The following is a 19,735-nucleotide window of genomic DNA, read 5'->3' on the forward strand; positions in this document are numbered from 1 at the left end:
CATCTGTACGCCGGCATGGGAGATGATAGGAACTCTCCCTGTCTTAAAATGAACGAGAAAAAAAAAGCTCCTGTCAAGGTTCAGAAGGGACTGAGGTGGGGATTTTTCTCCCAGAAAGGAGGGAAAGGATTAAGGTTTCTTCTTCCGGTGGGGTACGTTGAATCATGGCATCCAAAAATGTTATGCTCGGGCAGCTTTCGGAAACAAGGTAGCAAACTGTTGTTCAGTTTATTCTTCTTCTTCTTCTCTTTTTTTAGCTTGAAGTAAAAGACCACATTTGAAGTTGGACACACGATACTGAAGAGAGATCATTGGTTTTATGGGCTATGGGGAGGACCTTCTGGTGGTTTTGTCTAATTAGTACAGCTTAAAACGAATAATTGCATAAATTGAGCTTCGTTCGTGACCTCGTATCCCAAAATGCTACTAACTTGACCGGTTAGGTTTCGGTTGGTCTTATGGTTTCGGCGCTCTTTGCACGATCGTGTGTTCCGTATATTTGCGGGATGTATGCTGCATGTCGGATGTCGTTTAATGGTTCAATAAAACAGATTTATTGAAATGGTAATTACAAAGTTCGAAGCAGCGTCCGAGGTCACGATGAAAGATGATATTTTGCAAGCCAAAAATGTCTTGGCAGCTCTTTCGGACATATCTACGTATGGTTGAGATAAAGTTTTGCTGAAGGCATCGTTTTGAACGTCATGTTTCTGGTGACGATTAGTTCATAAAGGTCGATAATACTGATATCTGGTCCGAAAATGTAGGACAGAGTATTGTGTAAAAGGTTTTTGCATATATTTAAATCTGTATGATAAAGCTCAGTCATTCAGCTTTACTTCATTCTTTCCTCCTTTACATTTACTTTGCTGGTTGTGCCTATGCTATCTGAATATCATCCAAAGTGTTCGTTCTTTCTGCTAACTCTCTACATCCTCTTCATTGGTTAGGCTTTTCCTGCCTAACACTATGAGAAAATGGAGTCATGACAAGATAGACACGCTTCAAACAACTTAAAGCCATCGACACGAGCAACATTACGCAGACGAAGTTTCATGGAGCATTCACAGAATGCGGTGTGGGAGAAGAATTTGTGATGACTATATATAGCCGAGCGTTACTATCAAAAAAGGTGTATTATATTATTTCTTCACCTCATTCATTCTCATCAGTGAACAGGATCCGTTCGTCGGTCCAGCGTTGGCCAATATTAGAAAACTTCCCAACAATGGAGAGAGTTGGACAATTGGGAATGGGATAGCTCCATCTTTCTCCGCAGCACCAACACCCATTCGCTACCCTGCCAACACTGACAGATGGAGCTCCTCAAGGGGATTACGACACCCTTAGTTGTTGGTGTCGTTTGTGTCCTGCCGTGTCGTTTGCCCTTTGCCTACATGGAATGAACCGAAAGAGTGAAGGCAGAAGGTGCTTTATTGGTTAAATGTGCGCCGTACGAATCCTCCGCAGGAACGCAAACACGCAAACGACCCGTGCCGTGCTCCGTCCTATGCTCCATTCCGCTTTTCGCTTCCTTCGAAATCGTATCTTATCGTTTTGAATTGGACTTTTTCGTGTCCATTGCTGTTGATGTTAAGGGAAGCAGCTTGGGCTGAACGGCAATGGCCGTTTTTAATCGTCTTAACCCTTCAATACGGACAGACGAGGTACTTTCGCTCGGACTCCACTATCCATTTCCAACCTCACCATTCGACGGGTCACATTATCGAGGTGCGTCCGTCTAACACAGAACGCAGTTATATCGATTGGGACTACCGTTTCTACGCTTCGTATGGCACCAGGCACAGAAACAGACGTGTTTTATTGATAGTGTCGTTTGTATCGTTCGGGACAGGAACGCAAAAGATGGCTCATTGGCTATGCAAAATCTGTTTTCTGTTTTGCTTTTGTTTCCGTCGACAGATGACATGAGTATTAATGGGTTCGAATTTGTTTGTTTGTGGGACGGTTCTAATGCAAGAAAGCATAAATAAAGTGGTAGTCGTCGGAAAGCTGAGCAAGGTTTGGCGAAACCAGCTAGTTGAAGCAATACCTCGTGGGATTGAGTGAGAAAAGTGTTCGGGAAGTAGCTGGATGGTTTGTAAGTTTTGCCTCAGTAAAATGGTTCTTTTTTCTTCTTCCTTTCTCAAAGTTGTTTTGATGTTTGCATCTAGAAACAAAACCGATCTTTAACGGTTAGTTGGATGGAGCAATGTTGAGTGAATTTTTCGCTCAATGACGACATTTATGCGAATATCTTGAGAATTGGGGAAACTGACAATGGACTGAATGATGTTTAGTACTATATGACGATTTTAATGTGCAATAGCCTGACGAAATTGATTTTGTTTCTTTGGATTAAATACTTTTTTTCTAGCAAGAACTCTGGTAATAAGTAGATTTTCATTGAATAGCTTGAAACATTATGGGCAAACATTGTAGGAGTGTTGTAATTGTGAGTATTAACGCGACATTTAGACGATCACAATTTCTTCAAAATTTCAACAACTTCATCATTTGTTCTTAATATCGAACAATAACTTCCCGCAGACTAAGGTTAAAGGAAAATCATCCCCTCACGAATTTTTGACTCATTCTTTTGTCCTTGAGCTGTTATTGATTTGATGAATTACTTCCTTTCTTCGATTTTGCCCTTGCGCGGGACAGAATACAGCTGCAGAATCGGCCCTTCCACACAATTGGGATCACATTAGCGGCGAACGCTAGCTCCCTGTTGGCAACAACTTCCTTCGTAGACAGTTAAACTCCAACATAGTACTACTGCGCCACAAACTTCCCGCTCCCCTTTAGCTTTGTTTTCACTCCCGTCACACGCACATACACACCACATTGACGTGTGCGTTTATGCGTGTCGTACAGTGCGCCATAAATACGCAAAAGCCTCTCCTTTCTTGCTGGTGTCCATTTCCCGGTTGGTTTCATCCCGTTGCCGCATTATATTTCCGGACTAAGGACTTCGGTAAGATTTTATTTCCACGAGTGAAATTCGTTTCGTTTTGTCTGGAAAGCATACAGAGCGTCACGGTGATCCTGGGCATAAGGGAACGGCCCTGACGGGGCCACAGCAAAACCCTTGCTGGCGATTTAAATTGCGTCGAAGGATGAATTGGCTGTGTGTGCAAGAAAGAGGGGAACCAACTGCGTAATTACATCACGTATTGCGATGGAACGGCTATGTGCGATTTTATGAGCGTACTGGATTGATAAGATGCGTTCTGAGTGTGACGTTGTCTTTTGGCAGTGGCAGTCTTCGTGACTGGTTGAGAAACGCGATGCGAACGAATGGATCCTTCCTGGATGGAGGGTTGTAACATGGAGTGAAGGTTTTTCTTTTTTAGTGTGTAGTAGTGAAATTGTTGGCTATGAATTTGAAATGAAGGGTGTGGAATGGCTTGACAAAGTGTTTGCTGTCGTCGCAGGATTAAAGTAATGCGGGGCTTATGTATGGAGAATTGATTTTATACTGCACTATGTTGGTGGTTGAAGTTGATCGAAAAAAAAATCCTTTTTGCAGAATTGAAATATTTTATAGTATTTTGTTGTTAATTTTTTCTACAGAAAATGGTTTAACTTGTCATGGAAAATTAATTATCTGAATAAAATTATGCCCATTAAACAAGTGTTGTAATCTGATGAATTGCAAAATTTTAATTCAACACTCGGAAAAGCACGCCAGGTGCAGCAATGTAAATCATTGTGATATGAATTTTATCACACAATTAGTTCACAGCTTGACAATAAATTCGGAGAATAAATTATGGTATCTGCTCATGCTGCAACCGATAATTCCAAGCCTTCGCATAATTATTTCAGCATTTTGTGGAATGTTTGTTTGTGATAAATATTGTCGAAACAGTTCGCATATCAAATGGTTAGCATTTTTCTCCATTCATATTTCATTGCTTTGTTCTTGTAATCACACCACACAATTCCAGAGAAATATATTACAAAAAATGAATTATTTTTATGTACTAACAACTGGAAAATGCGCTATATCCCAAGGTTGTAAGTTGGTGGATCGGACGGGCAGTGGATTCAATGTGTGCCGAGTGAGTTTGTGCTGCTAAAAGGCTCACCATCATATTCATCATCATTATTCAAAATAGGGCAAATTTTCGCGCATCGTTTGTCCCTGTGCAAAGCGGAACCAACGTTGGAACTGGATGGATACGTTGCACTTGCCGGCCCATCACCATCTTCCACCGACCGGTGGATCAGCGTCCATTTGGTTTGGTAAATTTTGCGTCCTACAGCCGGTTATCCGATGAATTCGTGCAAAACGGACCAAAAATGGGGCCTCTGCACAAAAAGGATACGGACCATACCGGCCGAGAGCTGCTGTTGATGGTGGGATGGATAATGTGCACGGAAATAAATAATTCATTGCGACCATCGGACGACGATCGAAGAGGCGAAAGCTCGCACAAGGCGAAAGTGCGAACTCCTGGCTCTACCCCCGGGTACCGGAAAAGAGAAATTGAGAGATTTTTCTGAAGGCTTCTTGGAGTTTTGAAGTATTGAGGCACTTCTTGAATCCTACTCCCCCACACTTAAAGCGAATAATTTGAACATTTGAACAACCGCGGTTTTCGGTTTTGTGTTTGTGCCCTTTAGAGATGGAAGAGCGATCGATTTGTGAGGAGGTATGGTACCGTCCTCCAAAAAAAAAAACTAAATGGAGGCTGTAAATGGGCCGCGAGTACTCAGTCGGGAATGAAAAATGTCCCGCGGTGAAAGGTCTGTTTGTCGGATGACTAGGTAATGGCATTGTAGGAAATTAATTTTTGGCGATGAATGGAAATTAGCGCGTGTAGTGCCATTTTGCGCTATCAATAATAACATGGCCGGGATACTTGGTTTGGTAGATTTTACATTTTGTACGCCGCTAACCTCAATAAGCTTTATGGAAACACAAATGTTCTGTTCATTGATCCTTGGGGAAATTTTATATTCCTATCATTTGAAGTTTTTGAAGCTGCAAAATTGATATTTTATTTACGCTCGATTCCATGGACCATAAATCTGGAGGGAATATATTGGACTGCGCTCGTATCGCTCAAACTGACGCATGTCTGCATTTAACGATCCAATTGGCTAACGGGAAGAGGGACCTTCATGTCATGATTTATCATCGTATCGGCCAATTTCCCTGGATCTTCCTTCATCCTAGAACACGTTAATAGCGCATTTGATTTCAAAGAGATCCAGAACTGCTATTTGAAACCCCTGGTGGAATATAAAACAAGCTTCCGGTTGTGTTGATACAGTGGAAAAGGGGCGATTGCTTTCCAAAGTAGCTACAAACTTGTGAACTGAAAATGTTCTCTTTTTTGTTTTGCCGTACAATTTTCAACCATTTGGAGTCCGGGGTCGAACGAGCTCTCAGTCGTGATTCCCCAAACGCTCAGCCGGTGCTCCCAAATTCATCAACTGAGTGATGAGCGATTTTCTAGTGAGTTTATGATGTATTTCAGTTCATATCACACGGTCGTGTTTTTCGCTTAAGCCAACCCTAAGCCGGCCACAACCATATCTGCGTTGTTGTTGGTTTTTGGTTTGCTCATTTTTTGTTGTTTCTCTTTTGGTTTTACCACCCATCCACTTCTCTGTGTCGTTGAAATAGTAACGGCATGAAAAGCATCATCCATCATAAAGTCGCTCTTTGCTGCTCGGGAAAACGGTAGGCGGAACCGGCCCGGAAAACCGAACGCCTAGGCCAACCGGGGAAATGGGGGAGGATGCTTTATGGTCTCCGGGAGAGGATGCGAGTGTCTATTTTTGGACTACACTGCTCCCGGTAGCAGTGTGCTGGGAACGAAACACATAAAAAAAAAGTGTTCATATCACATATCATCATTTTCATCGTGAACATTTTTCACGGGTGGGAAATTCCGGGTGGGTGGAAAGTATACGTGAGTTTGCGCGACCAACAGTGAATTCATAGTTGCACCGACCAGAGGATGGCAAAAGGGTGTCTAAAGGGAGGTAGTTCTTCATTTCTCTGACAAGACTGCTTGTGGCTCATCATTTTCCCCCCATTCCGCTCGGATTCTCGAAACACAAGCTGTTGTCACTCTTGCCTGTGCGGTTTGAAACTGATCTGCTCAGAATACGGGAGTTTTTTTGCCGTTGCTTTTGTAGCTTTGGACTCGCTCGATAACGTATTCCCGGGCATGAAGAGGCCCACGGTAGAGCATTCCGCACGTGCGTAAGGGTGGCAAGTAAGATAACGCGCGTTACTGTGCCGGTGCGAACACTCACCCAGGGTCCACAGATATGAATGGTGTCAGTTTCCGGCAACCAGATGAAGGAAGAAATGTGCGCTGACAGTTTGAAGGAATGTACGTTACCGTGGCGCACGGTAAACCCCACCGACCGTCCTTCTGCTTGGAAAATTGTTTTTCCTTCCAACCTTGCTTTCATTATCTTTTATCCCTTACCGAGCGAGGAAACGATTTTCGGTGGCGGCTTCTTTGTTAGATCTTTACTTACAGCCATTCTGAGCCGAATGACTGTTGAGTGACATTTTCGCTTAACGCCGACATGCTTTACAGCCGTGCCGTGATAGTCTTTGTCAGCGGGGTTTTTCTGCTAATAACTAATTAGCATAGGAAAATGAACGGACGCATTTGACTATCGATTTATGATTTTTGCTTTTGCTTAGGTTTATGATTGGTATACGAAATATAAAAGAAATAATAAAAAAAAACATTGTGTAAGGTGAATGTAACTCAAATTAATTACTCTGAATCTTTAAACCAAATGTATTCGTATGTATTTTTTTTCATTATCTTTCTTAGTCTTAGTATAATCGTCGATATTCTGATCTATTAAAAAAGATGTAAAAAAGTTTATTAAGCACAAACAAAGTTTATTAAGGAAAGTTATGTTAAACAAGAATCATGCATCTCCGGAGCATTGTTTGCTATTTTTTTCATTTAAGTTGTTTTAATAATTTAAAATAAAATAAATTAACACTTAATCAACATTAAACATTGCGTTTTACATATTGCCCTGCCCTAACTGAAGCTTGTAACTAACGGTACCGAAACCTTATACAGTACGAAAAAAAAAAAACACATTTTTCCCACTCCTCCGATTCCGAGCTCGCGGAAGTTCCTGGTTATCATCAGTGTCGATGGTCAGCAAATGAAAGAAAACAAAGCAAAAAAAAAAAACTCCCCGGCACCGTTCCATCCATTAGCAGGCTGATTCATAACAATTTTCCCTCGATCAAACAGAACTTAATGGTCGCGTAATTTTACCCTGCAAAGGTAGTGATTAAAATCCCTGCACTGAAAATTGGATTGATTCCGGACACTGGAAGAGGAATGGCCTTTTTGTGCCGTTTTTTCCCCCTCTCTCTCTCTCTCTCTCTCCTGCGATTGAAGCAGTGGCGAAAGGGTGGAAAGTGTATCAGTTGCTTTTCTTTATCCCTTAACCCCTTTCATCCCGTAGGTAATTCCTCTTGTCCGCAACCTTTCGCGGGAAAGATGCTTTGCTTAAGTGGGCACACGCGTATGAGTAAGCCTTTATTTTGAGGGGGTTTCCTCCTAATAGTGGCTATTGATTGTGTATATATTTCAATGCTTACCATAAGTCAATCGATAGCAGTTGTTGGTATTAGTTTTTTACGCAATTCAGATTCGGGGTGTTTTTTGCCGTTACATTTGTGTACACGTTAATGCTGTCTAAAAATTCCCAAATTTTCTTCTTCCTTTTTTCTTCCCAGTTAAGGGTGGTTTCAGCGTGTGGGTAAAGTTCAAAGAAGAATTGAATTCGGGATGGAGGTTGCTGCATAAACACAAAACAACTGGCAGCATCGTATCTGTGTTCAAACCACCTAGAACCACAGACAACACTTCCGCGTTGGGCAGTGAAGGCAAACGTTGATGAGAGTTCGTTACTACTGTTATGTACGGTTTTATGTTTATCAGCTAAGAAGTAAATGCCGGGTGAAATCTTCTCCCAATGTGCATGAAAACCCTGAGAGAGTAAGAAAAATTCCAGAATAAAAAGTTCCTCCTATCGTTCAACATCAGAATGGAACTTCTGCGTTTGTTGATTTTCTAATAACTCTAAAGAGTTACACATTCCACGGCTAGAAGCGTGAAGGAAAACCTTCCAACGCGTGGCGGGATAAAAGGAAACCCATAAAAAGCACGAACACACAAACAGCTAAACAAATGAAAAGCATTACCATTAGACGGCCGTGCCGCGCGTGTATTGTGATTGCACGTGGGTGGCTATTAGAGCAAGAGCTGCTAGCAAACCGGCATCGGCTTACCTACTTATTATCGGCCTAAACGATTCCATAAACGCTGTAATGAGCATTAAAATTACCTACACCAAAAAAAAACAAAAGAAAAAAAACTTGGCGGTCCTTTTCACAAAACAGCCCATCGTGCATGTGTTTGTATTCGTTACTAACACAGACCACTAGATCAGTATATTTGGAGCTTCAGCGGTAAACGGTTGATATCGTTGATGAGATAGATTGCAGTGCATGCAAATTAGTGTTTGAAAAGAAATAGAATAAACAACTTACTAAACATAATCAAAAGAAAAAAAAAACATATTGAAAAAAGTAAAATAAAAAAAGCCATAGAAAAATGAGAAAAAACACAGCTCCATTATCAACCAGCCCTGTCAAGAACTCATACACTTAAGGATCGTTTGTGATCCACACAAAAACATGGACGGTTAAAATGGCTTATCCACGTTCATCCACCTTTCATACCATGCTCCTTATCTTAGCGTGGGCAGCATTGTTCATTTCCTCCTCCCCCTTTAATCTGTTCCAGTGCTTTGATAAACTATTATTTACTTACGTTTATTTTAATGATTCTTTTGATTGCCCTTTTTTCGATTCGTTACAATGCGCACAGTTTTAGAGTTTCTCCCTTTTATTGTTTTCTGTACGCTTTTCCTTTCGGCATTCATCAGTTTATTGCATTTCGGTTAAAAAATTTACATACGTTTCGATGCTGCCTAATGCTTGGTTTTGGGTTCCTCGGCGCACGAAGTGTACTTGTTTTTGGGGGTTATTTTTGAAGCCTCCAGTGAGTGAAGATATTGCGGCCGCCCATATTTGAACGATGCCTGTGAATGGTGTAACGGTGGCTATAAAGCTAAATGCTTTCGCTGTTTAGCACATTGTTTGAAGATAAGCTTAGGTCTGGAGAGAATGGAGATGAGATAAAGCAAAAACGGAAAGAGGGAAAGTGATCATTGTTGGTGTGGAGTTGCACTGTTGGAATATTATTGTTATATTTGCAGTGTTTAATTTAACGATTTCCTAATGTTTGAAGTTGGAATAGTGGTAATAACGAGTTACTTATATTTCGTAGAGAATGGATTATTTTCCAACAATTTATGTGATCATTAATTTAATTATTTTCTATCTTTTATTTTCAGGTGAGTGAAACAATCTGTTAAATGGTGTACTAGAGATGTCGGTAAGCTAGTTATTTAGTACATTGTACAGTAAGGAAGTAGTCAATTATGCTCGTAATTAAAATACAATAACTGTTTGCCGTGTCTTACGGAAAACTTTTTTCTAGAGAGCTCGTATGCCTTCGATCGGTTGAGATTTGTAATCCAAAATCGAACGATTGTCATCAAAGTGAAGTGTCAAGGTGTATGACCTGCACAGGAGTGTGGACATGAATTCTTGCTAATGTAACGAAATGGAGTAACTTTGGAGTTTTTGTCTTTCCGTAAGACTTTAAACCATTCGTGGCTGATCCTATGATGCAATTTCATAATCACGTACATCGCTCAAAGCTGTCCGGTTGAGCTGTACCTGAGGAGCTGACGAGAGAGTACACATGGTAAATCCGTTACTTGTTACAAAGAAACTACGGCGACATGCTGCACATTACTACAGCTAGTTGGACATGATTGAGAAATAAAAGTGCAATTAACGAGACAATGCACCAAAGCCACTATTAACTTGCCACCAAGCGTGGAATGGAACGAGCCCGAGAGATGGATTAGTTTCGATTTGGTACGTTGTTTTGTGCCAGATCTACGAATCAATGTCTTGAGTGCACTATAAACAAGATTTATTTAGGTTGTGTTCCGTTCCCTTTCTTTTTTTTTTGTTTCTTCTGATCTGATCGATCCGATCCGTATTACCATTAGCAAGCAGAACCATTCGATCAGCAGATTAATTAGCCAACAAAACATATAAAATGTGCCTCTCATTAGTCGTGCTCACGTTACAGAAGGAAGTTTGCCTACATTGTATTGAAGCTTTAGTTGCTTCAATGGCGGTAAGACTTTATTAATATTGAAAGAGGAGTTTTGGAGAATACACAACTTCGGTTAAAAGAAACATGTATCATGGGGGTACACTTGAGATCTTGTATGTACTCCAATGTACGAGATCATGAGTTGTAGTAGACAATAGAAGCATATGTCTTATGTCTAGACGAGCGAAAAAAAAACAGTTTAAATATTAAGACATTTTCCTACTTACAGCTGATCAGAACAAAGCTCCGGGACTTTGCAACAGCGTGATCTAATCACACCATAAACCATTGCTCAGTTCAAATACACTCCAAAGATTAATCAACGTTAGTCTACACGAGTCTGACATTTGGCCAATCAGTTTTGCTGCAACAGAATCGGCGAACCGTGATCACAGTAGCAGCACCTTTCGTTCTGTGGCTTAAAGTGTTGAAGTTTTGTGATAAGTTCACGCCGGCATGAATCGCCCATCAAGGATAGCAGCATGGTGTACCATTCTGCGAGACAACTCATGACTCTTTTACTCGCACGTAATAAAAAAGTGCACGTTATCGTGTGTGATTACTAATTTCTGTAGCCCTGCTAAATGGGAAACCGGCGGGCTAAAATTTCCACCCGCGGTCAGTCGGTCACACAGTTAGGTTTAGTAAAATATTAGCTCAAGCAGCTTTCTGCGTTCCTTTTTTGGGTAAGAAGTTCACGGCGCTATTAACTTAGGATACCGTCTGTTGGTTGGCCTTTTTGGTTGGGTTCTGCCCACCAATGTGTTCGCCACGGTTGCACGTTTTCGGATGGACAGTTCGTGCGCGATAAGCCTTCTCTCCCCAAGGGCAGTAAGGGTCGGCGACGGCAGCAGCCAGCAGCAACTAAACGGTTCACTACCTCACCGACGGAGAGATACGGTGAGGCCAACATAAAGTAGGCCTTTTTCTTATGGGTTTCTTAGCAAGGCGATTTGCTTAAACATACATTCCTCGGTGCCCGACCCATCCACATGTCCACACTATCGGAGCAGAAAAACAGCTACGGCTTCGTTTGAGCACACGAATAACTGAGGGCGCTATTAAAATGTCAATTTTAATCATTAACTTCGCGTTTTTCGAGGCCTTTCGAGATCGCTACATGCCAAGGCAAGGAGTGCTACATTGAGTCAGAGACAGTGAAGGAGAGAGAGAGAGAGAGAGAGAGATGTGTGTTGAATGTGTGTCTTTTGCTAAAAAAAAGGCATCTAGTTATCAGGGTTAGTTAAGAAGACGTGAGCATGTTGGTGGAAAAAAAAATCTTTTTTTCTGTTAGTCTCCTCGTCAACGCTTTAGTAAGTGAAGGAGAATTTATGCTACCTATGGTGAATCACAGCCAACAAAAAAAAAAAATACATAAAAACAAAATGAAACATTCCATTTTCTCAATGAAAATTTTTAGACATATTTTTGTTGAGGTTTGTACTTCGGTACGGTCTGGAATACCGTTGATAACATGTGACCAGCTGCAATTCTATCGCACACTCGATGGTTTAAAACAGTGGCAGGAGCGGTCTGTTTAAGTTGTAGGTCTTTTTTTATGAATCATAATCTCGGGGTAACAGCTATGAGTGGCGTTCCGGGAGAACCAAACCAAACGCCAGTTGGCATAAATCTTCCACTGTGTGAGGCCCGGTCGGAAGCCACTCACGGTCTGCTGATGGGAGGTTTGAATATAGAAGGACGCTGAAGGCAGAAGCACCAGTGTGTATCTTATATTTCTTGTCCAAGAAGGAGAAACCCGTCTGAGCTTTGAGGAGAAGGTTAAGTAGCAACAATGGTGGTTTGTTCGTACATTAAATATGTAGCTTGTTTCCGTTCGGCGGTAGGTTCCTGGGATAAAAAGGAAGTCTCTTTTTTACGTTTTTTTGTTGTTGCTTTAGCTTCAACCCTTAGTCCAGCATAAATTATCAAGATACTTTATGCGAGAAAAGGGTTATGTTTGAACAAAAAAGGTTATGTAGAACTTTTTGTTCTCTGTCGTCTAAAGTGATTTGTTCACATTTTCACATTAATTGTATTTCACACATGTTTAAGTTCCACTAAAAATCTATGTATTGGGGATATGCAAGACGATACAAATTGTTTTATGTAATTGCTCAATCTTTATTAATATTTAATGCAATAGAAATTTGATTAAATATGCGTTTCATTAAAACAAACACATTGCGTTATCAGCCAACGGCATGATGAAGAATATTTAACTTATGGTTGTCATACATGTAGGACCCTTTTCAGAATGGTAAAGGTAATTAGAGAAGTGTACATCTTGAGTCAAGTGCATTTTCATCAAACCACTGCATTATGAGAACATTTGCCAGTGTGAGCAAAGCAAATCTCCAAAGACGGCAAAGTCCAAGAGCAGGCAAATATGCTCCCGTTTTCTTCCAGCATAACACCACCCACCACTTTCTTGATGCTCATTAAGCCCCTTTTTTGTCTTTACATCATGCTCAACTTCTTCTCTAGGCGCTTACATACGGGTATGTGTTTCCCTACGGTTTCATTTTGCTCGAAATTGTTGCTCACCACACCCTCAAACATATTCACCACCTTTCGAGGTGGGTTATAATTTACAAAGCGAGCAGAATGGTCTGTGAAGTGTGGAATGAAAATGAAATTTCCACTCACTTACCACAGCCGCCAGCTCGTCGGTATGCATTTCTTTGTCCCCCTTTTTGGTCGTCTGTCGTGGGCCGGCCCAGGCGATTCGTCGCCATGTTCTGGGTCCTACAATGGGTTTCACTTTCTGTGTGATGGTGGTCCAGGTCGGTTTAGATGATGACATCTTCTTGATGGCATCGGTGTTGTAATTGCTGCCACATACCGGAAGCACCTTACTACCATATTGCGGGGTAGAATGTTGTGTTGTGGTTGGTTATGGACCATTGCATTTTAGCATAACATGTTGTGGTGAAAGTTTTCTACATTTCATGATGGTAGAGATTTAATCGACAGAGAGAGAATTTATGCTATTGAACTATATCTAAGAAAAACGAATGAACGTGTTCAAAGCTTGTTAGTATAATTATATTTCAAATTCAGAAAACGACTAGAGGTTTGATAGATGTTGGTTAAATATATTGGAATAACTTACAAGCAGTTCAAGAATAGTCTTTTGTTATGCTTGGGTGTCCAGTAGAGTTTTGTACCAGAGTACTCATTTAGACATTCCTGTACATCAAGGATCTTGATATTTCATCCATGTCGGACATTGTTTGGGTATCCAAGAATTTCTGATAACTCAAGGAAGTAATTAACGCTATGTTATGCTTCATCAGTTAAATCCTCAATGTAGTTTTGATAAAATAGTTTGGTTTGATGACCCTGGAAGCTTCTTTGCGATTTAAAATACCCAAGAAACTTTTACTTTCCTCATTATTGATCATGTGTCTATTTCCACCAGTGTATTACTCGAAAAATATTAAACGAAAAAAATGTGATGTTCTCTATAGCAGACTAGTTTTTCCTGAGCATCTCTTTGTAAGCAACCCGATCCAGCTGTCGATTAAAAAGCACGTTGTCGTGACCTGCCAGTTTCGGTCGACCAGTAAGCTTTTTTCTCGTCGGAACCGATGTTACCTGCGTCGGTTGATGTACTCTCCACGGTTTTGATCCTGACCGAATACTAACTGATCGTAGTTCTCGCTGTGCGATGGAAAGACATAAGCAGATATTGATAGATCCTTTCGCGCCGGATGTCCATTTTGCACAACCATGTCCCATGTCACTGTGCAGCTGCACGGATAAACCCAGCAACCGGGTTGCAAGGCAGGTTTCGTCTCCCGGGAGGAGGCTTTGAACCTCGCATCTCCTCGCAGTTAAAACGACGTAATTAAATTTCACCTATTTGGACATGCGCTCGGGGACTGTCGTGGTGGTTTTGTCCGATGAAATAGATAGTTTTGCCCGGGCTGGCAGGTCTGGACGTGGGAACTACGGTACCGAGCAGAACCGTACGTGGTTCCATTCAATTTCATCATCATCAGCATCTCACGGCAAACGGCAAGAGTGAACTCTCGGGTGAAATAGTGCGTATCGGTTTGGGACGGGAAGCCGGATGGTGCCAGGGTTCTATATATGTATATTGCAAAAGCATCATTGCTACCGACCGGTGGTCGTGCGCACCTAAACTGTGATCCCGCTCCCTAGGTCGTCTAGGTATTGTACTCCAAAAAGCTTTGGGAATGGAAGTGGTAAGCGAGTTTTTTTTTCACTGGTGTATGCTGATCAACCGAACTCGATAGTGTCAGTTGCACTGTTCAGGTCGGTCCCTCTCTCTGGGCAGAGAATGTGCAGTAAGGGACATTATATGGGATGGTACACTTTTGTTTGAAGCACTCCGGGAGGAATGGTATCCGAGGATGATGGTGAAGGAGAGACGTACCATTAAATTAGCGTTCCAGCATACTAAACCAGAAATTGGAACCATATTACAACCTCTTCTCATCGACGGTAATGATCACGGGTTTGCCATGGGTATATAAATGAGTGTGTACAAGTGGAGGGACGGGCGGGAGATATTCTGTGTGAAAATTTCGTCACCAAAGTTGGCAGTTAGTGGCATCGCACTATTGAGATGGTAAAATATGCAAATGCACACAATGCAATTAGCGACGGTGTTCGGGCTGTTGTGTGGCGCGCTGGTCTAGCTGGTCATTTTCACATGTTCCATCGCAAACCATCCTCGCTGAATCCCGTTCCCCGTTTTGCCGATTTATGTGTGTTTACGAGCGTGCCCTTTCCGGTCTGGTTGGTTGTCACCTGCACCCTGCCTTACCACCCACAAACCGCTACCGCCGATCGTGTTAGAATATTCCAAACGCTACCACCTTTTGTTATTGGTTAGTTATGCTGTTTATGCTGTGGTCAATTTAATTTGTTTTTGCTGTCATTTGGCGCTTGCCTTACCCTATCAAATCCACACCTTTTCCCCGGTAGTTTCCGACTAGTGCATCCGCTAAGGTGGGAGCCGTGGCCGCGTTTTTCCTGCTACCCTTTTTTTAAATATAGGTGTTTTTCGATGTTCGACCGTGTTTGAATGTTTTCACACTTTGGTGACCCTTTTTTTGCCATACTCCCATTATGGTGTGGGGTTTTCCTCTTCCTCCTCACATATTCCAACATATATTCTGATGTACAAAAACGTTCTGCACGGTCACGGTTGTTAGGATGATCTTGTGTGTGTGGCTTTAAGTGTGATTAGAGAAAGCAGAGTGTTTGAGTTTTGACCATGTACATAATTTAAAATTGTTTGAGTTAAAACTGTAAGCTTGTGTTTTTGGTTGAGGTTGTGTGTGTGTGTGCACAAGCAGCACACAAGTAAAAAACTGTACGGAAAATGTGATAGAAATGGGGTTGCTGTATAAAAAATAGTACAGCAACTAATTTATTTAAACTTTTTTTTCTTTGCTCGTAATTTTCCATTCCAAACACCCACACATAAACACCTGGTATGTTTGTTTTTCTTCTGTCTGGCGGTCATTTGTGAACTCGAAACTACACTCTGCGCACTTGGGTTTTGGAATCCTCGTTTCCAAAAGGGCAGAAGGTCTAAAGCATGTATTTAGAACTCAGCAAATTAGTCTAATGTGAATGTGAAACGATACCACACTCGAACAACAAAAAGCGCGGTTTGGTGGGGATGTCGTGTGCCGAAATGTGTGTTTGTATGTTTATTGTGGAGTTTTCCACCATTTGGTCGGTTTTGGAAATGTGGTTCCCTTCACTGTGGCGCTGGTTTCCCAAGCTGTGCGAAACACGGTGGGGGAAAAAGGACATACGAATGCGAACATGAAAATGTAATGAAACCACACGACACCAACGAGTAACGAGCCCGGGTAATGTACTTTATGGAACGAACTTTAAATTGACTTGCCAGCTCTCGCGCGCTCGCCCGCGATGGTGGTTCACCCCAAAAACAGCCATGCAGGCTGGGGTTTGGGGCTTTTTTTTTGCTGTTGCTGTTTTTTTTTCCACGTGGTGTAATATTTTCCACCCCAAAATTGTTGCCATAAACTTTTCCACCGTAGTGAAAGTTTTTACTTCCTCCGTTCTTCACCCCCAACTCCCACCCCCTGCTTCTTGCCTACGTTCCTGTGGCGGCTTAGTTTACGAAGGATATTTTCCAGCCAGGTTTCAGTTGAGGATAAAAACAACGGCCCCCGGGTTTGTGCGGCAGAGGTGGTGAGTTTTGTTTATTTCTGACCAAAGTTCAATAAAGGAAGCCAAAAATCGCGGCCTGACAATTAAGGTGCAAAATGGGATATCTCAGCAAGGGGGGTAGGGCGTTGTTGTTGTTTTTTTCCGCCCGACGTCTTTGTGTCCAAATTAAAAACAAGGATTTTAAAAGGTGATATGAAAATCGTTCATTTTTAGCGGTGTGTTTTTGGCCACGCTATTCGCTTCTTGTGTCGTAGAATCTCATCTCTGCAAAACCCTGATCAAATGTCGCTGATGAATAGTTTTATCACGTCGAGCTCATGCTTAACTATTCTTTTAGAAACTTTGCCTTCGAAATTAAATCTCTGCTCCGTGGGAACACGTGCTGTGTGTAGAAAACAGGGAAAGGGAAAGGATAAGGTTTTACAGGTTAACGTTTTTTGAAAGCAGTCGGATGATTTCTGCTCTGTCTGCAATGCACAACTTTTGCTTTGCATCATCCATTTCCTTAGGTGGGGGTCTTGTTTTTTTTTTGTTGTTGCAAGTGAGTAAAAAGCAATTCCTCATCCAAAGTCCAATTTCTTCTCCCATCCGAATAGTGCTCCAACTTTTACCCCGTCCAGTGGTGGCGCAACGCAAAGTTCTTGGCACGGTGTTTGGTGGTGGTTTGGGTTGAGTAAAAGTTTTGCTCTTACTCTTGGGGGAGAGAAAAAAACGAACTTTACGGCACAGTATATGAACCATCCAGAACACTACGGGAGAAAATGTAAGAAGATGTTAAACTTTTACAGCAGATCGGCGAATCGAGTGTGATGAAGATTTAAATAACTATGTTAGCGCAGAATCAACTAACCGGAAAATGGAATATTATGATGATGAAGGAAAGCACGCGCCCGGTACCTTTTCAGTGAAATGATAGTGAAATAGTAGTAGTAGTGGTAGTGGTAGTAGGGAATATATTAGGCGCTGACGTGCTGAGAAATTTTGCACCGCCTGAAGGTGATGCTGGATAGTTAGGTGAGGTGAGAAACACTTTGATGTAAGTTTATAAATTAGAACTTCTCTATCCTACCGTTTAAAAGTTTCTCCTGCACCGTTGCGCCGTTGAATGAGCGTAGTGTTAATGGTGCAAGGGAAATGACGCCACTTCCCCGTACAGCGTATCGCAATCAGAAGCAGTATTAATTACGCCTGTTAAGAAATTCCAAAGAAAATGTAAAATTTAATTCTGTGTTTGTGTGTGTTTTTAACCAACTCGGTATGGATTGTAATAATGCACCCACCATCATCTGCCAGCTGATACACCGTGAGTGCAAGCGTATGAAAATGTCATCATAATTTTTACGCCTCGTAAATGTTGGTCCCCCAACACACTGGGTGGGTGGAACGGTCCTGGCGGGTGCACGTTTGGTGTTCTAATTTTGTCCTACGAACTTATTCTCAACTCTCTATTGCTCGACGAGCTGGCGATGTTCTTCGACTCGTAATGGACTGCCTCGCATTTTCAATGCATTCTCAATAACGGTGTCAACAGTTCGTTTTCTAATTCACATACGTGTCACAATATTTCGATCCGCACCCGACATAAACGAGAGGATCAGCTTTTATGATATGTTGGTGTTTTCTTAGTGGAATGGATGTCTGTATGTCATTTAGTGTTTTGTTGAAAATTTGAGCTTTTTTGTGTATAAAATTATTCATTGCATACAAATTACGACTTCCTCCGTAATGCAGTAGAGTTTGTGCTTCTTGCTATAATTTGCTATAAAGCTGGATCTGTTTGCATCTCCCCTTTTTGTTGGCAACCATTGGCGACTGCTTAATTCCTTTTCGCAGCTGCGTTACGAACGCGTTACTTGTGCATTTATAACACCCCAGACCAATTTTACTGCATCGGTGACCTATTTATGAAGAACGCGTTCGCGTCTCGATCGATGCATGTGGGTTGAAAGAACTCTTTGATGCACCATCGCCAGAACGATTATTTGTTATAGCAGGCCTCAGAAGGTTAATGATGATATCCAGTGGTTTTTCGTTAGTTTTCTTAATATTCATCAATTTTTGCTATCTTCAAAGTAAAACAATTAAAATTGGATTTGTTGTAGATAAGTTTTGTGCTACACTTAATTAACACTTTTTAACTAAATTACTAAAACTAAAAAAAAAACTATATATTCTTCCCGGACTACAGTTTATTGCTGCTCCTGCACGGATCAGTTCAATTTCACATCGTGTGTGACACAATTAAGAGCGGCTCGCCGTGACCATTGATGCAACTATCGAGACCCGGGGTCTGGTCGTTGCGGCGGCGCATTAACTATATTGCGCACGATTCGTGTCGTTATTTGTATCCGATTTTTTCGCGCGTGGGAGATCTCGCTTATCCGGCTTGGCGAGGTCGCTCGCCATGCCCAAAAGGGTGCGACGACGCAACGCATTCGCTGCAGGTCAACGCTTTTCTCACCACACGGTCGCTCAAGGCGAAACTCGACTAAAGCCGAGCTAATTAAGCGAGAAGATAATAATATTGAAACCGTTGGATTGTAAATGCATACAAGGTTTTCACATCCCCCTCCGGGTACTGCGGGTGGATTATGATCTTGGACGAGGGTGACAACGGACATTGGTTAGAATTTATTTGATTCTTTTCTTCTTTCTGTCGGAGATCCCTATACGAATACGCGGCAGTGCTTGTTAGCTAGATTGGGTGCTGATTTCTCCCGGTAGGATTCGGAGTAAATTGGTTAGCTAAACCCCACAACGTTGTGTTGTGTCGCCAACACCAACCAAGGCGCAAAAGATCTTTATAACATTATTGTTCGATAGCTGCAGCTAGCTGACAATTTCCTGTAGCATTCGCAGAATAATTATAAAATGTCCTACAGCGTTTTAACAGGCAAAAACTGGTCTTGCTTTATAAGTGCTGTGTTATCATGCGTGGGCGAGCTTAATTCCTTCTCATTACACCGACCGTTAGTTGGCAATACTTCCAGTAGACAATTTTATTAACTTGGTGCTCGGTGGCTATCAGAACGATGCGCACGTACATGGTCCGCCGGCTTTGGAGCTGAATGGATGATTAGGATGGTGCTGCTGGTGTGTTTCCAACCTGCCGGTAAAGAACTTTACTTTTATATTCACATTTCATACGTCTTTAATGGTCGCTGTTATTTGGCCGGGCCGGGTACTACGGTCTAGCTCAGCTCGTGGATTTTATGAAGCTCGTTCTTTAGCGATAAACGGTACACGATTGAGATGCTCTAGCCATGTACATTTTG

The 19,735-nt window shown here is 41.8% G+C and overlaps 1 protein-coding gene across 10 annotated transcripts in view; it reads left to right on the top strand.

Moving 5' to 3' along the window:
* LOC125764462 (ras guanine nucleotide exchange factor P-like) overlaps window positions 1–19,735 on the top strand; it is a 227,678-nt gene that overhangs the window by 74,853 nt on the left and 133,090 nt on the right. The gene's annotated exons all lie outside the window — the stretch shown is intronic.

This window comes from Anopheles funestus, chromosome 2RL (genome assembly GCF_943734845.2).
Source record: "Anopheles funestus chromosome 2RL, idAnoFuneDA-416_04, whole genome shotgun sequence".
NCBI lineage: Eukaryota > Metazoa > Arthropoda > Insecta > Diptera > Culicidae > Anopheles > Anopheles funestus.